Genomic DNA, 19231 nt, shown 5'->3' on the forward strand with positions numbered 1-19231 from the left:
TATGATTGGATGGTCCTAGGAAAAGTTCTGCTCAGTAGTTTTTGTAGTAGTCAGTCTTCTGTAAATAGAGATCTTGGTTTTTGCACAGTTCCTAGGACAGTGTGTCTGCTGATTTCATCTCACTGTTAGGTGCTGAGGTAGGGCAACCTGACCTTAGATAAAGTTGGTGTTGTTTTCTTGTTGTTAGGGTGAAAGATGTATTTATTAAGCTCACTTGTTCATCTCTTGTCTGCCTTTTTGCTTTTACATTAAAAATCAAATTTGGTTTGTGTGTGTTTTAATATGGGCTCTCCAAAGTTGTTATGGAGACTGAGCCCCTGGCAGCTTTTGGATGTTCACAGTCTCCCCCTTGCAAAGTAAGTTGTCAGATTCTTGAGGCTATCTCTGGTTCAAAAAAGATCACTTTGTAGAGCATCAAGAACCAGCTTAGAAGTTGGAGCCATAGCACAGCGGAAAGGTGTTTGTCTAGCATGCCGCCGACCCAGGAAGGACCTGGGTTTGTTGGACCCCCAGCATCCCATATGGTCCCCCAAGCCAGGACCGATTTCTGAATGCATAGCCAGGAGTAACCTCTGAGCATCGCCTGGTGTGGCCCAAAAACCAAACCAAAACAAACCAAAACAAAAAAGAACCAGCTTAATGACTAATAAAGATGGAAGAAAGAAAGAAAAATAAAATCCTAATAGAGGATCCAAGGGATGAAAGTTATGTTAAACTATATATAAACAATATATTCTCAATTAGTAATCACTGGTACTTTAATAATCATTGATAAAATATTTATATTAAAGTTAAATATTTTTCTTACTAGGATATAACTGGTTGCAGACAGGTTTGACATTTTACATCAAATTAGTAAATTTATGTGTTGTTAATTTTTAATAGGGATTTTTCAGATTGGTGTTGAAGCAATGATCAGTCCCAATTTATTAGCCTTCTCACTCAAACTATTATCAAACATATTTTATTTTATCAAATGTAGAATTGCTTGGATATTTATGTCCATCAGCCATTTTAAACCACTTAATTCTTTACAATCAGGAAAGAAAGAAATTAATTCCCATGTTTCAACTTGTGAATAAGGTGAGCATTGTCAATTACACTTGACAGAAACATAAAAAAAAACAAAAAATTAAAAACAAACAAAACCCCTAAATTTGATTTAATTCAAAATTTAATTCTACTGAGAGCAAGGACTAGTACAACTAAAACCAGAGACCCATAAAGCTTAGCATCTTTACTTGTTGACTCTGTACATAGAAGTGTCACCTCTGTGTTAGAATTCTGCACCAATGGTAGCAACCCTCAATTACATCCATCTATATCATTTTCCTGTTCCCAATTCTGCTTTTTCTATGTGTGGTTCAATCTATGTTTTGTGAGGCAAGAGGGAAGAAAGTCATAGCCAACTTGTTTATTATGCTATCAGCATCAGAAAGCAATCTTTCTTTCATGTGGTCTAAGAAACCAGAACTGAGTTCTGTGACCTACTATTGTTCATTTATGTGCCAAATACTATTTATTGCTAGGAACTGATTAGACTTGGAGCACTTGCTTATCCTGGAGCTGGAGGTGGGTCAGTCCTGTCCCAGTCAAAGTAAAAGATGCTATGCTAAAACAATACGCATAGTCAGGAGGTTTATTGGGTATTGGCCTAAATTCAATTCTCTCTTATTGTAGAAGAAAAAGTTATTTTAAGCACAGGGGCAAAGAAAATATCTGCAGTAGATCGAATTATTAAGATCTAGGCAAAAGTGCTTTCTACAAATAATGTATCTAACACAAAATTAACTACCATTAACTCACTCTTGCCCAAAATAAAAAAAATTAAAGTTAATTATAAAACTTTTAAATGGAAATATGTGTTAAATTCTGAAATAAATGTGAATGGAGAAATAAGATAAACTGAAACAATAATCACAGCAATAAATATACACTTTTTGAAGTCAAATAAACTAAAAATGAGTTCAAGCATTTATTGCCTTATAAATAAATGACACATATTCTCCATTGGTGACATTAAATTATTCTAAGTTGGGGCTACATCAAGGGGTACTCAGGGCTTACTCCTCATTGCATACTCAAGAACAACTCCTGGTGGCTCTCTGTGGCCATTTATGAACTAGGCTACAAAGTAAGTGGTTTATTCATTGTACTATCTCTTGGACCCTCAACCTCACTTGTAATCCAGTCTTGTAAAAGCAATCAAATCCCAGATTAATGTATGTGAGATATGAATACTCACAATTCCTTTGGTTTGTATTTTCTCTTCTTCCTTTATTTCTTCTTTCGTTCCTTCTCTCTACTCATCTTTCTTCCTTTTTTCCTTTAACAAAAACTCACAAGTAATCTTTGTGTAAAGCAATCCCGAGTCCTGAGATGCACAATAAGGAATAATGGCAATGATAATGGAAATGGCTCTTTGTTTCTCCAGATTTAATAATTCATTAAGAAAAGAGATATTTGGGGTAGAGAAATAGTATAGCAGGTAGGATGGTTGCCTTGCATGTGACCTACCCATGTTCAAACCCCAGCATCATCTATGGTTCCCCAAATTCTGCCAAGAATGATCCCAGAGTGAAGAGCCAGAGTGATCCTTGAGTGAAGAATTCTTGATGAATAAGCCCTGAGCACTACTGGGTGTGGCAAAATAAACAATGAAACAGACAACCCCTCCAAATAAACCCAATTCCCAAACAAAAAATAGAGAAATATTAATCAAAATGTACAGTATATTGAGACTGCTGAAAATATGTTGTCTTAGTTGAACTTGATTCAGTGAATGTATGTGAAAAAGGAGAGAGAGAGACAAAGAGAGAGAGAGAGACAGAGAGAGAGACAGAGAGAGAGAGACAGAGAGAGATGTGGTTGTGAGATTATCTGTCCAAAAATGTCCAGGGATTCCAGAGGAAATAACACTTTAGATGATATCTTAGTCTTGACTGAGTGTTTGTGCTAGAGTTTAAAGAATTCCAGGAATAAGGTCTAATTTGTTAAAGCCCTAAGGCCAATGGGAATATAATATGAATACAACTTGAAAGGAGATCTTTGATAGTTAGAAAACTGAGAAAGAGAGCTGGTATAGATTAAGGAGGACTAAGCAATGCAACCAAAAATTAGATAATTCTAATAATATAGTTTTAGACAAACTTAAAATATGATGTTTTTGGGCCAGAGAGATAGCATGGAGGTAAGGCATTTGCCTTGCATGCAGAAGGACAGTGGTCTGAATCTCGGCATCCCGTATGGTCCCCCGAGCCTGCCAGGAGCGATTTCTCAGGGTAGAGCCAGGAGTAACCCCTGAGCGCTGCCGGGTGTGACCCCCCCAAAAATATGAAGTTTTGCTCTGTAATTAATGAGATCATATAAGCATATCTATGTTTTAAAAATATGTCTCAAGTGGCAAAGTAGAGTTTGAGTTGTATGGCCTAAGAGTGGAGATAGAGAGACCAGTTAAGCTTGATTTCAGGGGAAAATAAGACTGGCAAATTTACATGTGATGATTGAGGGAAAGAGAGTCAATGTAGATCATATAAAATTTCTACGTGTTTAAGGGCATAGATATAAAACAAGATATAAAGGTTGACTTATTCACCAATATTGGGACTACTGGAAGAAATCAGAATTTATATGATAAATGTATGTTGAAATATATTAAACTTGAGTCTTTGAAATATCTAAATTTCAATTCCAACTAGGCAATTGGTAAATCAAGTTTAAAACTTGAATTATATATAGAATAAAAGTAAAATGGAAGACTCATAAACCTGTAAGTACTTAATGGCATTAGAATGAATGGGTTTACCTAGATGGAAGGTAAAGACTGAGAAAGAAGTTCTCACCTTGATCTTGAATAACCCCACTTTTATTGCTTAGGTGGAGGAGGATCAAGTGGCAAATGAGACAGAGATGGTGAGAAAGATAAGTAAGGGGAAGTGTAGGAGAGTCTGGGAGGGTAAACAATGATTCACAAAGGAGGAAATGGTTAAATAACAAATAATAAGTGAAGCCATATACAATGAAGCCAGAATATTACCCATTGAACATGGTGATAGCAAAGTCATTGGTGGCATAACTAATGTGTCTAACATGTCTAACATGGCAACTCTCTAACATGTCTAAATCAGATTTGGGTAAGTTGTAGAGTGATTCAATTTTCATAGGACCTTTGACTTGATTCTGTCCTTTCATAATGCTACATATGTATTTAAATTTGGTCTTTTCATCTGGACTTTCTGACTTGAGTGCAATCTACAAAATATTTTTCATCTTTTGCTTTCTAATATTGAAACCCAGTTTGGGTCTGGCCCATCCAGCATCCTGGTGACATATAAGCTTTTATTTAAGTGAAGAGAATTGAAGTTCTACCCATCTAAATAATGAGATGTGGACCGTGGACTTGAATCCAGATATTAACATTAATTGCAGAAAATTGGACCATTGTTTAACTTTAGTTTCCTCATCAGTGAAGTAAGGGCTAATCATACCTATTTTACCCTGTCACAGTGTTTACCACTCCTAGTTCATGATGGTTACTTAACTAATTATGGTTACTTTCCCCCACCTTTAAAGAATTAACATCCCTTTAACTTTCTTAGGAACTTTCCTAGGTGGAAAGTAAATGTTGCTCAAGTGAACTATTAAAATCAGAAAACATAGCTACTTTCCTGGTGATATTTTTCATTTAGCAGGTATGTATTCATCATCTTCGTGAGAGTACTGATAAAGTATATAAATGCAAAAATAGACTAATAATGAATAAAATGATTGTGTATTGTGAAATATTCTGGGAAGAAAAGGTGAAAGGTGATGAGAAATAAAATGATTGACTGGAGCAGCTTCAAGCAGAGTCATTGAAAGAAAAAGGCTTTTCTAATAATCTGATGGGTGAAATGCTATGAGAAGGGCATAAAGGAACAAAGCAGGGGTCTCAAACTCACGGCCTGCGGGCCATTTGCGGCCCTCTGTACAACATTTTGTGGCCCTGCCCTAGAGGAATCTTTGTTGTTTTGTTTTGTTTTAGTTGTTTGGGTCACACCCCCCAATGTTCAAGGCTTATTATTGAATTTGCACTCAAGGATCACCCCAACTTTGCCTCCTGCAGCCCCAGGTAAATTGAGTTTGAGACCCCTGAAAGGGAACATTTTTTTTCAACCTTTATATATTTGGGTGTCTATGCCACTGGCCCCAAATGATTGTAGAGATAAATTGGAAGATTTGCCTCTACAAGGAACCCTTTTCTAGATGACCATATGTTTATTAGTTTTCAGTGTTTTTCTTCCTTCCTCATCTTTTACCAGGTGGTTGAGTCAATCACATTTTATATGCTTGCTATTCTTAATATCTTTGTTGACTGAGAAATCCTAAAAGCATATCGCTTAAAAATACATAAAATGAGAGTAGGCATGTTAGAACTAGGCCAGCTGCATAGTCTTACTCTTTTCTCGAACAAGATATGAACCTGTGCTCACTTCGGTGGTACATACACTAAAATTGGAACGATACAGAGAAGATTAGCATGGCCCCCTGTGCAAGGATGACATGCAAATTCATGAAGCATTCCATAAAAAAAAAAAGAAAAAACAACCCTCCCCCAAACAAGATATAAACCAAGCAATGAAAAGTCATGGGTACATAGACCCACACAGCAGAAAGCTGGACATCTTGAGAGTAAAGGGTGGGCCAAGCACCCACACTCCCCATAGAAACAACCCAAGAATGGGCAGCTAATAATAAGAACTTATTAAAACTTTTGCCATTTTATCAATGACTTCATTGAAGATAAAATTCCCACAAATGTGCTTTTCACAAATATACTTTTTCTTTTTACTTTATTTTTTAAAACTTTCTTCAATCTCTTTTTATTTCTTTTTTTTTTAAATAAATTTGCTTTCAGTTATCTCAACTGCATTATGATCAACTATGTGATGCATTTTCTTTAAAGAAAATAAATACATAAAATTAAATTGGCTTTTACTTTATGAGCCTTAGTTTAGAGAGCTCAAACTCTGCAACAATTCATCAAGTTTCTGGGGAACCAATATTATTTCTTTTTTTATTTATAATATCTTTATTTAAGCATCTTGATTACAAATATGATTGTGATTAGGTTTCAGTCATGTAAAGAATACCCCCCTTCACCAGTGCAACATTCCCACCACCAATGTCCCAAATCTCCCTCCATCCCACCCCACCCCCACCTGTACTCTAGACAGGCTTTCCAGTTCCCTCATTCATTCACATGGTTATGGTAGTCCTCAGTGTAGTTATTTCTATAACTGCACTCACCACTCTTTGTGGTGAGCTTCATGAAGTGAGCTGGAAGTTCCAGCCCTCCTCTCATTGTCTCAGGATTGTTGCAAAAATGACTTTTATTTTTCTTAAAACCCATAGATGAGTGAGACTATTCTGTGTCTCTCTCTCTCCCTCTGACTTATTTCACTCAGCATGATAGATTCCATGTACATCCATGTATAGGTAAATTTCATGACTTTATCTCTCCTGACGGCTGCATAATATTCCATTGTGTATATGTACCACAGTTTCTTTAGTCATTCATCTGTTGAAGGGCATCTTGGTTGTTTCCAGAGCCTGGCTATTGTGAATAGCGCTGCAATAAATATAGGTGTGACGAAGGGGTTTTTGTATTGTATTCTTGTGTTCCAAGGGTATATCCCTAGGAGTGGAATAGCTGGATCTGGATCGAATGGGAGCTCAATTTCCAATTTTTGGAGGAATCTCCATATCGCTTTCCATAGAGGTTGATAAGAGTTCCTTTCTCTCCACAACCCCACCAGCACTGATTGTTCTCATTCTTTGTGATGTGTGCCAATCTCTGTGGTGTGAGATGGTATCTCATCGTTGGTTTGATTTGCATTTCCCTGATGATTAGTGATGAGGTTCTCACAAAGTTCTCACAAATCTCACACATTGAGGGCAAGTGACCTTTGGACAAGAGAGATGATGTCTAGATGTAACACCAGGCAGCTGTAATGTGTTGCTTCTACAAATTAGGTGGCAAACGATTGACTGCACCAGGGAGGATACTAAATGAGTAAGTCTCTGACTAACCTTGTGGTTTGTCTCTTCATCAGGGGCTATCACTTACCCCACATGACAAGATCCCTTTGCTAGAATCTCTATCTTTGTATGCCTCTGAGATACAGCTTAGTTTAGAGAAACTGTTTGGAAGTAGGCTAAGAGAATGCCTAGGCGCCTCACCTTTTGAGTCAAGTTTATGCTGCCATTATGAATTATTAAAGATGATCAGAGACAGCCTCTCTTTGTATATCTGAATTTAGGAAAGAAAGAATTTCTAGAAAACTGTCGTTATTTTGTCAACATTTCTCCAAGGTTCTAAACAGTTTCATCTGAAATAGTTTTCCTCTGCTCCAAGAAAAAAATATGACAATGAGAATGTATATAAACAAGGGAAAGAAAGTCTTAAAATTATGTGCTATTCTTAAAGAGAAATGAGAATTATTGTGTTTTGGCACCTTCATAAAAATACTTTTCAATCAAAGTAATTCTCACATTTATAGATTGTTTCAGTTGCTCCTCCAACACTGTCTCTGTTTTGGGTAACTTCAAATTAGAACCAATTATAGAGATAGGAGAACATAGGATAGATATCAGTTTATTTTTTACTTTTCTAATCAAAGCTATTTTATCAGCTATATTGCCAAATTAAATAATTTATGTTTTTCCTCAGAAATAAGGCAGTTTAAGCCTAGAGAAAGCACAAAAGTTACAGGATAAATTTGCAGAAATTGTGTGTGGATCTAGATATTTGTATAATATTTATCTTCTTTTAAGACTTTCCAAAAGACTAACCTAGTCAAAGAACCTAGTCACAATCTGGAAGAGCTTATCCACTCGATAATAATCTGAGTAAAAATGACAAACATAGTGACAGTGGTTGACTCTGCAATCAATTCACCATGTAGCTTTGAGAAAAATCACATGGTTTATGTTAGGTATATTTCCTTATTTTCTTTTAAAATTGAAGGATGATAGCTTTTTAACATTATATTCTTTGGGAATGCATCAATAAAAATCAGTTCAATTCTATTTTCAAGATGCATTTGTGGGCCCGGAGAGATAGCACAGCGGTGTTTGCCTTGCAAGCAGCCAATCCAGGACCAAAGGTGGTTGGTTCGAATCCCGGTGTCCCATATGGTCCCCCGTGCCTGCCAGGAGCTATTTCTGAGCAGACAGCCAGAAGTAGCCCCTGAGCACCACCAGGTGTGGCCCAAAAACCAAAAAAAAAAAAAAAAAAAAAAAAAGATGCATTTGTTTCCCTTTTCCTCATTTACCCATTCTTGTTTTCCTTCCCTTTTAATTTCTTCATTTAAAAGAATGAGATTTCATGCTGAAAATTGCAATGAGTCTGTTAATTCTCTTTGTAAACAAATAAGGCTTCCAAATCTACAGTGAAATCCATGGAAACCCTAGAAATCTGTTTAGATGTTTAATACAGAAGTGCTGTCATAAAAGCAGTGAATCAAACAGAGCAGTGTTTCTCAATTTTTTCAACTTGCCCTTCTGATATTGTTTCCTTCTCTGGTTCCCTTGTCTCACTTGCTCCCCACTTGCATCAAACACCCTACCCACTGTACTATCCCTCCAGCCACCCCAAAAGCAGTCTTTTAAAACCAGATGATTGTACTAAGAAGTGTTTTCCTCTATTTCCCTGCTTATTTGCATTTTTATTTTACTTTGAATGCTTCCCATTCTAGGATCTATAAATACTTTCATTCTAAACGTTTTTATACAATGGGTGAATTTCTTCTTTACCCCAAATCAATAGTAACTAAATTATTATGGCACCTGCTAATTGAACTCTTTCACTTGTGTGACTTATAGATACACAGGAAGGTAGAAACACAGACCCAAAGGCAACATAACAAGAGAACTGATTCATACATTGAGTTGGCGGGGGGGGGGGGGGGGAGGGCATTGACAGAGAGCATTTCAGTCCTTCTTTGGGGAGAAAGGTGAATACACTAGCAACAGGTTGGTACTGGAATTATGTGCATGAGAAAACAGTATTAACAGTATTTTAAACCACAGAATTTCAGTTAAAATTTTTAAAACTTTAGAAAAGATCAATGAAAAATACTTCACAATTATCCCTAAAATTTGTTGCATTAGGTATTTAATTTTGATGTATAAATTACCTTTCTTGGTTTGTTTTTGGGCCACAGCAGGTGACATTCAGGAGTTACTCCCAGCTTTGCATCTAGAAATTGCTTCTAGCAGGCTCCAGGGACCATATGGGATGCTGGGAATCGAACCTGGGTCTTTCCCGGGTTGGCAGCATGCAAGGCAAATGCTCTACCGCTGTGCTATCACTCTGGCCCAAAAATTATTATTAATTGTAGTTAAATATGAGGCAAAGTTAACATTTTATTTTACAGTTTTTTCTATTTTACAGTTTTATCAGAAATATTTTAATGTAAATGACTTGTTTAAATTTAATAAACCAAAGTAGTAACAGGAAGAGAAAATTAAAATAAAATTTTACAATAGAATTGAGGAAATAACAGTTTTTAGGAGAAAAAATTTTCTATACTTGGAATAATCAGCAGTGAAAATGGCTTGCTGGAAATTTGGCATCAGGGATCCCTCATATCAGTTTCTTTTGTAGGATGAGAAATTGGAAAAAAGACTGTTCTTTCTAGCAATAAAACCCTGGTCTTGGTTTGAAAGCCCCATCCTTTTGTTATTTACATTGGTTCTTATCCAACACTTCTCTCACTCTAAATTTCAAGGAAAGTCAGTACGTGCTATTCTATTTTTAACTCTAACTCTCTTTCCTGCCCCTGCTCTCCACTAAAATGTGAAGATTGAATTGCATTTCAAGTTTCCAATTAGAAGCTGAAGAAAGGCCTTGCTGGCATCTGCCAACTTCCTGGTTTTCTGAGTGGAGAAAATGCTCTTTTTCTGTCTTGGGAAGGGAATTTCTTAAAAACATTACCACTGCTAATATCTTTCAGGAAAGAAAGCTCCTTGCTTCTGAGTGTAACAGTCCCTTGCAGCCTTTCTCTTGAGATGGACCCTCCATGGTAAGTACCAACAGCGGGAAGTGTGTCATCAAGACACATTGCTCTCAATTTTCCCTCTCAGAGAGACCAAGGTCATCATGCTCAGGGGATGCCTTTGGTCTACTCAGCAGTAATCTCCAAGAGAATCTCTTCCCCTCATAGGCTCTGTGGAAACTGTCCAGCAGTTACTATAGTTTGGAACTCAAAGGTGTTCTCTTATCTCCAGCACGCTCACCTCTTAACTAATTTGCCACATTCTGGATACGTGGAGAGATTTATAATGCTCAAGTTGCAAACTCACTTTGCTTGTGCAGAATCCTGGATGGTGCTTACCTTGTGACCATCTTCTTTTTGCTAACTTTCTTCTCTCCTTTATTATTCCCTGGATATCAGCTTTTCTGGCAACAGGTATGACTAACCAGAGTATAAAATGGTTGAGTTTATGGAAAAAGTTCACAAAAAGTAGTGGCACTTGGAGGTTGGGTACTTTGGGACCATATGCTAGGAATTGCACCTTTAGCTTTTTCCTATCTCTCGAACCCTGAACTCATTCTTCTGGAGTTGGATCTGAACTGGCAGGACACATGTGAGACTCAGGAAGCCAATGGAGGTTGCCAGGGGGCATGTGAAGTCTGAAAACAAGATTACACAACCTGTGCTTGTGTACACACAGATGCCCTTAGGACTCTCTAAATTGATTAGTAAGATGCGGATGGATTTGTAGGTAGTTCAGATCTTACAGTTTATAAGCACCAGCCCAATTTCAAATTCTATCTGAATGTTAGCAAATATTTGGGGGACAGTTGGACTTTTGTTTGAAGTTCTGGGATACACTGCAAATGAAGTGTTTGTCAAATAATTGAGTAATTAACTCTCTTACATGATGTTTCATGGACCAGAGATCTACAGCTGGTAGATCACTGCTTTGCATGTGACAGATCTGGGTTCAATCCTAGCATCATGTATGTCCCCCCAGACCCAGGAGTAAACCTTGAGAATAAAACCCAGCATTTTATTTCTTTCTAAAAACAAAAATAAAAGTCAGGGAGGTTGAGCAATTTCCCCAACATTACAGAGCAGCACCTCTTTACTTACGGGATAATTTCAATATTTAGGTGTAATTTCTTTTTTTTAAACTTTATTTATTTATTGATTGATTGATTTGTTTCTGGACCATACCCAGAGGCACTCAGGGGTATTCCTGGCTCTGCACTCAGAAATCTTTCCTGACAAGCTGGGAACCATATGGGATGCAGGGAATCAAACAAGGTCCCTCCCAGGTCAGCTGCATGCAAGGCAAACACCCTATTACTGTGCTATCTCTTGGGCCTTAGCTGTAATTTCTGATTCTAAAGAGAGGGTGTAAAGTTCTCCTGGAAACATAGTAATCACTTTTTTTGATAAAAATTCAAATTTTGTTCTTTAATAATTAGACACAGATAGATTCTATAATAATATGTATATTAAAACATGTATTTCAGTGTCCTGTTACTATAGGATAAATTAGGGTGCTATTTTTGTCTCCATGCCACTCTGTTTTTCAGAACCATGAAAAGAAAAACATACATTCTAAAAATACAAATATATTTATGTACAAACATCAGGAAATACATCATGAGGTTTCAATAGCCATTACTAGTCCATGTGATATGCATTTTAAATTAAGTATTCCACCAACATCATTTAGAAATAAAATTTCATTTTTGTGGTGTGTGAACCATGTTGCAATTATTTATTACTTGTGTGTAACTGATTCATGAAAGTGGTTCAAACCATATTTCACTGTTCTACTGAATGGGATTAAGTACCCACATATGTAATGTGTTGTCCCAGACATTAGAGACTATGAAATTCATGTAAGCATTGCCAATTAGCAGCTTAAGAGCAATAGTTATGTCTAGCCAAAATTTTACTAGGCGATAGTTTAAAAAACAATTTGAATTAGCAAGACTAAAGATATTTGAACAACTCATTTATTTATTTTTATTTTTATTTTTTAAATTTTTTTGGTTTTTGGGCCACACTAGGCAGTGTTCAGGGGTTACTCCTGGCTCTCTGCTTCAAAATCACTCCTGACAGGCACGGGGGACCATATGGATGCCTGGATTTGAACTACCATTGGTCCTGGATCAGCGCTTGCAAGGCGAACGCCCTACCGCTGTGCTATCTCGCCGGCCTCTTAACTCATTTATGTAGAAGTGTGTTCATGTGATCTTTCTACTTCTCCTCAGAATTCATGTGGTATGTGAACCTTCTTACTAGGTATCCAGTATGCAACTTATCATCTCCCTGCACATAGTAAACTTTATATCTGTTTAATATGAACTAAAAGTACCAAGTCCGGTGTATAGTCAACTGTTCAACTGTTGATATTTGTGTTCTAGGAAACCCACAAATTCCTCGTATGAAAACTCTTAAATATCAGAACTCTTTAGGAAATGAAAAACCCAGATCGTTTGTATTTCGGTGATGGTGCTATTTTCTAGATTGTACTGTTTATTTTAGTAGCCCTTCAAAGATAAAGTTCCTTTTCTCTTCTACTTATCCTTGGAATAAATAAATATCCTTGGAATGAATTTTGCCATTGTAATATAATTACCATCTTGAATGCAAATGGTGATTAGTATAGAAAATATAAGATGTGATTCTAAAATAATGGCATCATCCCTACAAATATTTCTGTTTAGATTATGAGGAGCTATGAAATCATAGAAGCAGACCTTCTGGTGAGTGATTTTTCCTGAAGTGGAGGTATACAAACAGGAGCTGAGTGACCATGTCAGCAGAACTAAGACTGTAGGCAAGGCTATACTAATGAATGCCCAGCCCTATAATTTTATTATGAGCAATTATGTTAACATAAAATTAAACCATGTAAATATATGGTGACATACACAGCCTACTGTACAAATATTGGACTTGGACCCAATGAAAGATTTCGAGTACGTATCCTTGCTAATATAAAAATTATTGGTATGGCACCAAGTCTGTAGTAGTAATAAATTACTTGTATGTTAAGAGATTAAGATAACAAGAAAATTAGCAATTTTCCTTATAGTTGGAAAATTTTCTCAATAAAAAATAAAAATTTAATCATTGAATACTTTTTATTTTATATATTACATATTAAGATGTTTGGTTTTACAAAAATAAAAAGATGTATAAAATGATAAAAATGAGTTCTTAGCAAATGTATTATTAAAGTAAGATTCTTTCTTATTAAAACTATCCTTCACAAAATCTTGGCCTCCTTGTCCATGCTTTTCTGGTTCTAGTATTTTCATCTTTGACACGTCAAGTCAGTAAATTAGTAAACCTAACCAAATTGGATTTTACAGTGGAAAGTCTGACTCAACACAGTTTTTAAACATAGTGTGTTTTTTCAGGTGGAACATGTAAAATGACTTATAAATAAATGTTTTATAAGACAATATTCCAAATAATTCATCACTCCAGGTAAATTTTTCTTTATCTGTATCATAGGTAGCATTGATTTCTTCTGTTACCCAGGTTTTTAGGCTCTGGATAAATAGAAATTAGCAAAAGAACAGAACTCTGATCCTAAGATTACTGAGAGAAATGGCTTATAGAAAGATAGGGAAGCTGTTCCAGGCTCTAGGAAGACCGCACAGGGCAGAGAGGTTGTAGGACTTCTGAAAGAGAGAGGTCTCACAGTTAGTATCCAAAAACATCTGCCCAATCTGCTATCTTCCTTGGCCATTGCCAAAAGCTTCTGCTCCCAAACTATTCACAATCCACAGATCTACACATGCCTAACTGGGGCTGTCTGGTACAGGTGGTATATGGCCTAAGTAGAATGGCAGAACTGATCATTACTGCCCTCCCAGGAAGGTACTTTGATCTACAGATTGCTTAATATTTCTAAAAAGTGCCAGAACTGGGAGTTCTACACTGCTTTTCTGGAGCAAAGAGGTGAGAGGGAGCTTGAATTCAAAAGTTCAAATTTTACCTGGTATCTTTGTTAGCTAAGGGGTGCTTTTTATTTAGGTAAATTCTCCGGTTTCCCTTTTACACTCCCCAACGTACTCTCCCCTTCCTGTCTCTGGGGTACACATTTTTCTTTTCTCTCTATTTCTTTTTCTCTTCTTTTTCCCCTTTCAGACACTGGTTTGCAGTACACTGAGCATTTCCTGCCATCACTGTCCCCAGTTCTCCTCCCACCTCCCCTCCCTAAGTGCCTCTGGGAAGGCATTTTTCTTTCTTTCTTTCTCTCTTTCTCTCTTTCTTTTTCTTTCTTTCTTTCTTTCTTTCTTTCTTTCTTTCTTTCTTTCTTTCTTTCTTTCTTTCTTTCTTTCTTTCTTTCTTTCTTTCTTTCTTTCTTTCTTTCTTTCTCTTTCTTTCTTTCTTTCTTTCTTTCTTTCTTTCTTTCTTTCTTTCTTTCTTTCTTTCTTCTTTCTTTCTTTCTTTCTTTCTTTCTTTCTTTCTTTCTTTCTTTCTTTCTTTCTTTCTTTCTTTCTTTCTTTCTTTCTTTCTTTCTTTCTTTCTTTCTGTCTGTCTTTCTTTCTTTCTTTCTTTTTTCTTTCTTTCTTTCTTTCTTCCTTTCTTTTGATACTGTGATTTACACTATTGCTAAATAAGATTTATCATTAATATCCCTTTATCCCAATTCAGCACCCAGTTCTTGTTCAGAGTGATCAGTTCCAACCAATACTGTCACTATGTACCATTCACTACCCTAACTGCAATTCACCACGTTTTGTGGCAAGCTTTCTACCATGAATTGGTCCTCCTGATTCTCATTTCTATCATCTATGGATATTATTACCAGGTATTTATTATTTTCTTATACCCCAAAATACCATAATAAATAATAAATCAGAGAAGAAAGTGATAAAAGAGTCTATTCTATTAAAAAAAAATGCCCCCAAAACATCACGTGTCTAGAAATCAATGTAACAAAAGAGGCAGATCTATATACCTGAAAACTTCAAAGCATTTAAGAAAGAAATAGAAGTATATCTTAAGAAATAGAAAATATTCGAGGCTGGAGAGATAGCATGGGGATAGGACGTTTGCATTGCATGCAGAAGGACGGTGGTTCGAATCCTGGCATCCCATATGGTCCCCCAGGCCAGCCAGGGGCGATTTCTGAGTGTAGAGCCAGGAGTAACCCCTGAGTGCTGCCAGGTGTGACCCAAAAACCAAAATAAAAAAGAAAAATTCCATGCTAATAGATTGGAAGAATCAATATTGTCAAAATGTCCATGTTACATAAAATACTATACAAATCCATTGCAATCACTATCCAAATTAAGATAACTTTTTCCAAGTACTTAGAGCATTCAATAATAAAGTTTATATGGAATAATAAAAAGAAAGACCCAAAATGAATAACACTGTGCTAAAGAATAAGAAACTGGGAGGTGGGGCTGGAGTGATAGTACAGTGGATAGGATGATTGCCTTGCACATGGCCAACCTGGGTTCATTCTCTGGTATCTTATATGGTTCCTGAGCCTACCAGGAGTGATTTCTGAGCACAGAGCCAAAAGTAATCCCTGAACACGACTTAGTGTGGCCAAAATGAAAAAAAAAAAAAAGAATAAACTGGGAGGCACCTAACTACCTAAGTTAAAACTATATTACAAAGCCATAGTGATTAAAATAGCATGATACTGGAACAAGGATAGACTCTGATCAATGTATCAGAAAAGAATATCTAAGTACAATCCCCATGTATGTGGTCAGTTGGTTTTTGACAATGGAACTGAGACCATGAAATGAAGGAAAGACAGTGCTTTTAAGTAATGGTTCTGGAAAAACTGAATAAATATTTGTAAATAAATACTTGTAAAATTTTAAACATGAATCTATATCTCCTACCTTACATAAAAGTCAATTTAATGTGGATCAAAGACTGGGGATAAAATAGGAATATATAAAGTACAAAGAGAAAAATATATACAGAATGCTCCAAGATCTGGAACTTAGAGTTTTCTCTAATGTCTCTAATGCCACTGACAAAGACAACAAAATATAAAACAAGTAAATGGGATGACATCAAATTAAAGTTTTTGTATAGCAAAAGAAACACAGGCTAAAACTAATATACAGTAAACAGGGAGAAATATTTGCATTCAGCACATCAGATAAAGGGTTGATATCCAGAATATATAAAGTATTCACAAAGATCAACAACCAAAATATATAAAAAACCAAATCAAAAAATGAAGAGAAGAAATGAACATGGACTTTGTCTGAGGAAGACCAACGAGTGGTCAATGAAAAATATGCTCATCACTTATTATCAGAGAAATTCAAATCATGATGACAATAAGATAGCATCTCACACCCATGAGAATGACACATATCAAAATAATGAAAACAAGGGCCAGAGTGATAGTACATTGGGTAGGGTACTTGTCTTGCATGCACCTGGCCCAGTTTTGATTCCCAGTATCCCTTGTGGTCCCTCAAATCAGGAGTAATGGTTGTAATCCCTGAATAAATACTGAGCATCACCAGGTGTGACCCAAACTTCCAACCTCCCAAAACAAACAGAAAGCAAAAATAGTGAGAGGAATCTATGTTGTTGAGGCTATGGTAGAAAAGGAATTGTCATCCACTGCTGATGGGAATGTTGTCTGCTCAACCTCCCTGCGGAAAACAATATGGATAATTTTCAGCAAACTGAGTATTGAATTTCTGTATGATCCAACAAAACCACTTCTGGGTATCTACCACTGCAACTTTCGTGGAAGTCCCCCGACCCGCGGGGGTGTGGAAATGAAAGTTGCTAGTTATTAGTGGGTTCACTCGAGCAGAACCGACCTGTAAAGAAGAACTAGAGAGATTAGTAAAAGAAGCCTTCAAGACAACACATGCTGTTCAAAAAGGGAAGTTTATTGTTGGGGGATCAGCTTTTAAGGGCTGAAACATGTCAGGGGTGTTACAAATTTTACACCAATCACAGTTACAAGCATTCATTAGCATAAATTGGGGCAGGTAGTAGGGAGGGGCAGAGGTAGACCTGAGCACGTTTTACTAAAAGGCATAAGATTCAAACAAAGTTTTTAATAATGTTTGCTAACACAAAGGCAAACTCTATATTTTTCTTTCTGGCTGGATATATTGGGCTGCTCTGAATTACTTTATTTTTGTCTATTTCCTTTGTTCTCAAGGCATGGGCCTTTTGGTCACGTGGGTGACCAGATTAGGAATTACTGAGGTGTCCTATGTTCCAGGTTTCATCAGCTAGGCTCCCCACAGTTCCCCCTTTACTGTAATAATAAAAGAAGAAGAGCAAAGTGGGTGGAGTCACCTGTCTTAGGTTATTTGGTGGGCTTCCAGTTTTGGACATGGCAACAAGAGACCAAATTAAAAGTTTTTGCGCGCAAAATATTAGGAATGCCATGTTTGCACCCAGACACTGGCACCAAACTATTCCCCGTCATGGGCATCTCCACAGCCAGGAGCAGAGCAAGCAGGGGCGTTTAGCCAGATACTCAAAACTCCTTAAAGCTCAGAGGTATATCCAAGGCTTCAAGTTCTTCGGGGTGCATTTAGGAGAGCCACTGATATTGGACCTATACTGAACATTAGGGCAATCTCAGTAACCGGATTTTTAACAAACTTGTGAGGCGACAGAATGCCTTGGGGCCAAAGGAAAAATTAGCAAAAAGCCAATGAAAGGACCGAATTAGGTAGCAGCTTAGACAGCCAGGATGAGGTAGAGGACCAATTTTTATATCAGGACTCATCTTAATCCCTGTTTATTTCTATCCTCTAGACTTTCTACCATAAGTCTAATGCTATCTCTAGCTAAGTCAAGTTTATTTTAAAAAGCAACATTTTATTCTAAGGATGACACAAATTTCCCCCTCCCTCAAAAAAGGTTAATTTTAAACCACGGCAGTTTTTCTGCTCTAATACTGCTAGGGATTCAACAGTTAAGTAGTGTAAACTTTTTTTAAGTTTGTAAACATTCTTAACAACAGTTATGAGGCATTAACAGATTTTAGAGTATGAACCAATGAATAGATTTTTGTGCTTACACCAGTAACACCCAGGCCTTTCAATAAGGCTGGGGTGGAGGCAATGTTTGTTTTTATACTGCAGCGGGAGAGAGACAAAGTTATATTTAAGAGATAATAAGGCAATTTTTGATTTAACAGTTAATTTTGGCATTAAAACAACCAAAACACAGTAGTTCTAGGACTAAAGAAACAAATGTAAAACAATGGGGGAGATAAACCAGTGAAAACAGGCAAGAAACGTTGAATTGGGGGCAATTATGAACTGAAAGGAGAAATTAACGACAAGAATTTGATTACAATTTTAAATAGGGGGAATCATATTGGGTACCAAGGGGCAAAGTTTAAGTTCCACCACTAGTTTTAAAGTTAAGCCACGTTTTTGAAGCTTCATACCGCATTGCAGAAGGTTGGTGTAGTAGGTGAAGTAAGGCAGGTTAAGGCAGCAATTTAGGCCGGTGAGGTGGGTGAATAGCAGGTACCGAAGGCGTTTGGGCGGAGGCGTTGATTATGACAAGGATGAGCTGAGAAGAGGAGGGGGGTCCGGAGGACAGCATGGGCTGGAAGGGTGGGGAAGCAGGCAGAGTTTTGAAGAGCTTCGGCGCCATAAAAGGGGAAGGGAAGGAACCAGAGGTGTTGTCAACGTCTTGCAAGGGAGAGTCAAGTGTAGCAAACAAATTAATGAAGCCTTGGTGCGAAGGGGGTGGTTGGCGGCAGTGGGCATTAAGGACAGCCAGGCAGAGTACCAAATTCAGCATTGTTAAAGGTGGAGTCAGTCAGAAACAGGTTTGCAGGAATGGCAGCTAGCAGGTGGGGTGGCAGGCTTTTTTGAAGTGAATGAGGACAGGACTGCAGGAAGCTGTAGGAGGTCTATAAGAAAACAACTTGGCAGGAGGTAAAATGATTATTTTTGAATGCCATAGGAATGCCTTCTGACTTTTGCCAGACTTTAGCCTTAAAAAATTTTATAATTAATGATAGCCAATTGTTCAAAAACTTTTAACCTGAACTTAAATGATTTTTTTTTAAACTTATTAGTTATATTTTAAAGCTAGATGCTATTTTTTTTTTTTTTTTTTGCTGTTTAAATTTATATTTTATAGGCCTTAAATTACACATAGCAGGAAAGTTGGGGATTGTAAAGTTCAGAAATTTTTCAGGGAAAAGTTATCCCGGATGGCCATTGAAAAAT

The 19231-nt window shown here is 36.9% G+C and overlaps 1 non-coding gene across 1 annotated transcript; it reads left to right on the forward strand.

Annotated features, from left to right (window-relative positions):
- Positions 1-5463: 5463 nt before the first annotated feature.
- Positions 5464-5571, forward strand: LOC126015294 (U6 spliceosomal RNA). Its single transcript, XR_007498173.1, has one exon. It is a non-coding gene; the product is annotated as a U6 spliceosomal RNA (small nuclear RNA).
- Positions 5572-19231: the final 13660 nt, after the last annotated feature.

The sequence above is a fragment of the Suncus etruscus genome, chromosome 7, assembly GCF_024139225.1.
Source record: "Suncus etruscus isolate mSunEtr1 chromosome 7, mSunEtr1.pri.cur, whole genome shotgun sequence".
NCBI classification, from domain to species: Eukaryota; Metazoa; Chordata; class Mammalia; order Eulipotyphla; family Soricidae; genus Suncus; species Suncus etruscus.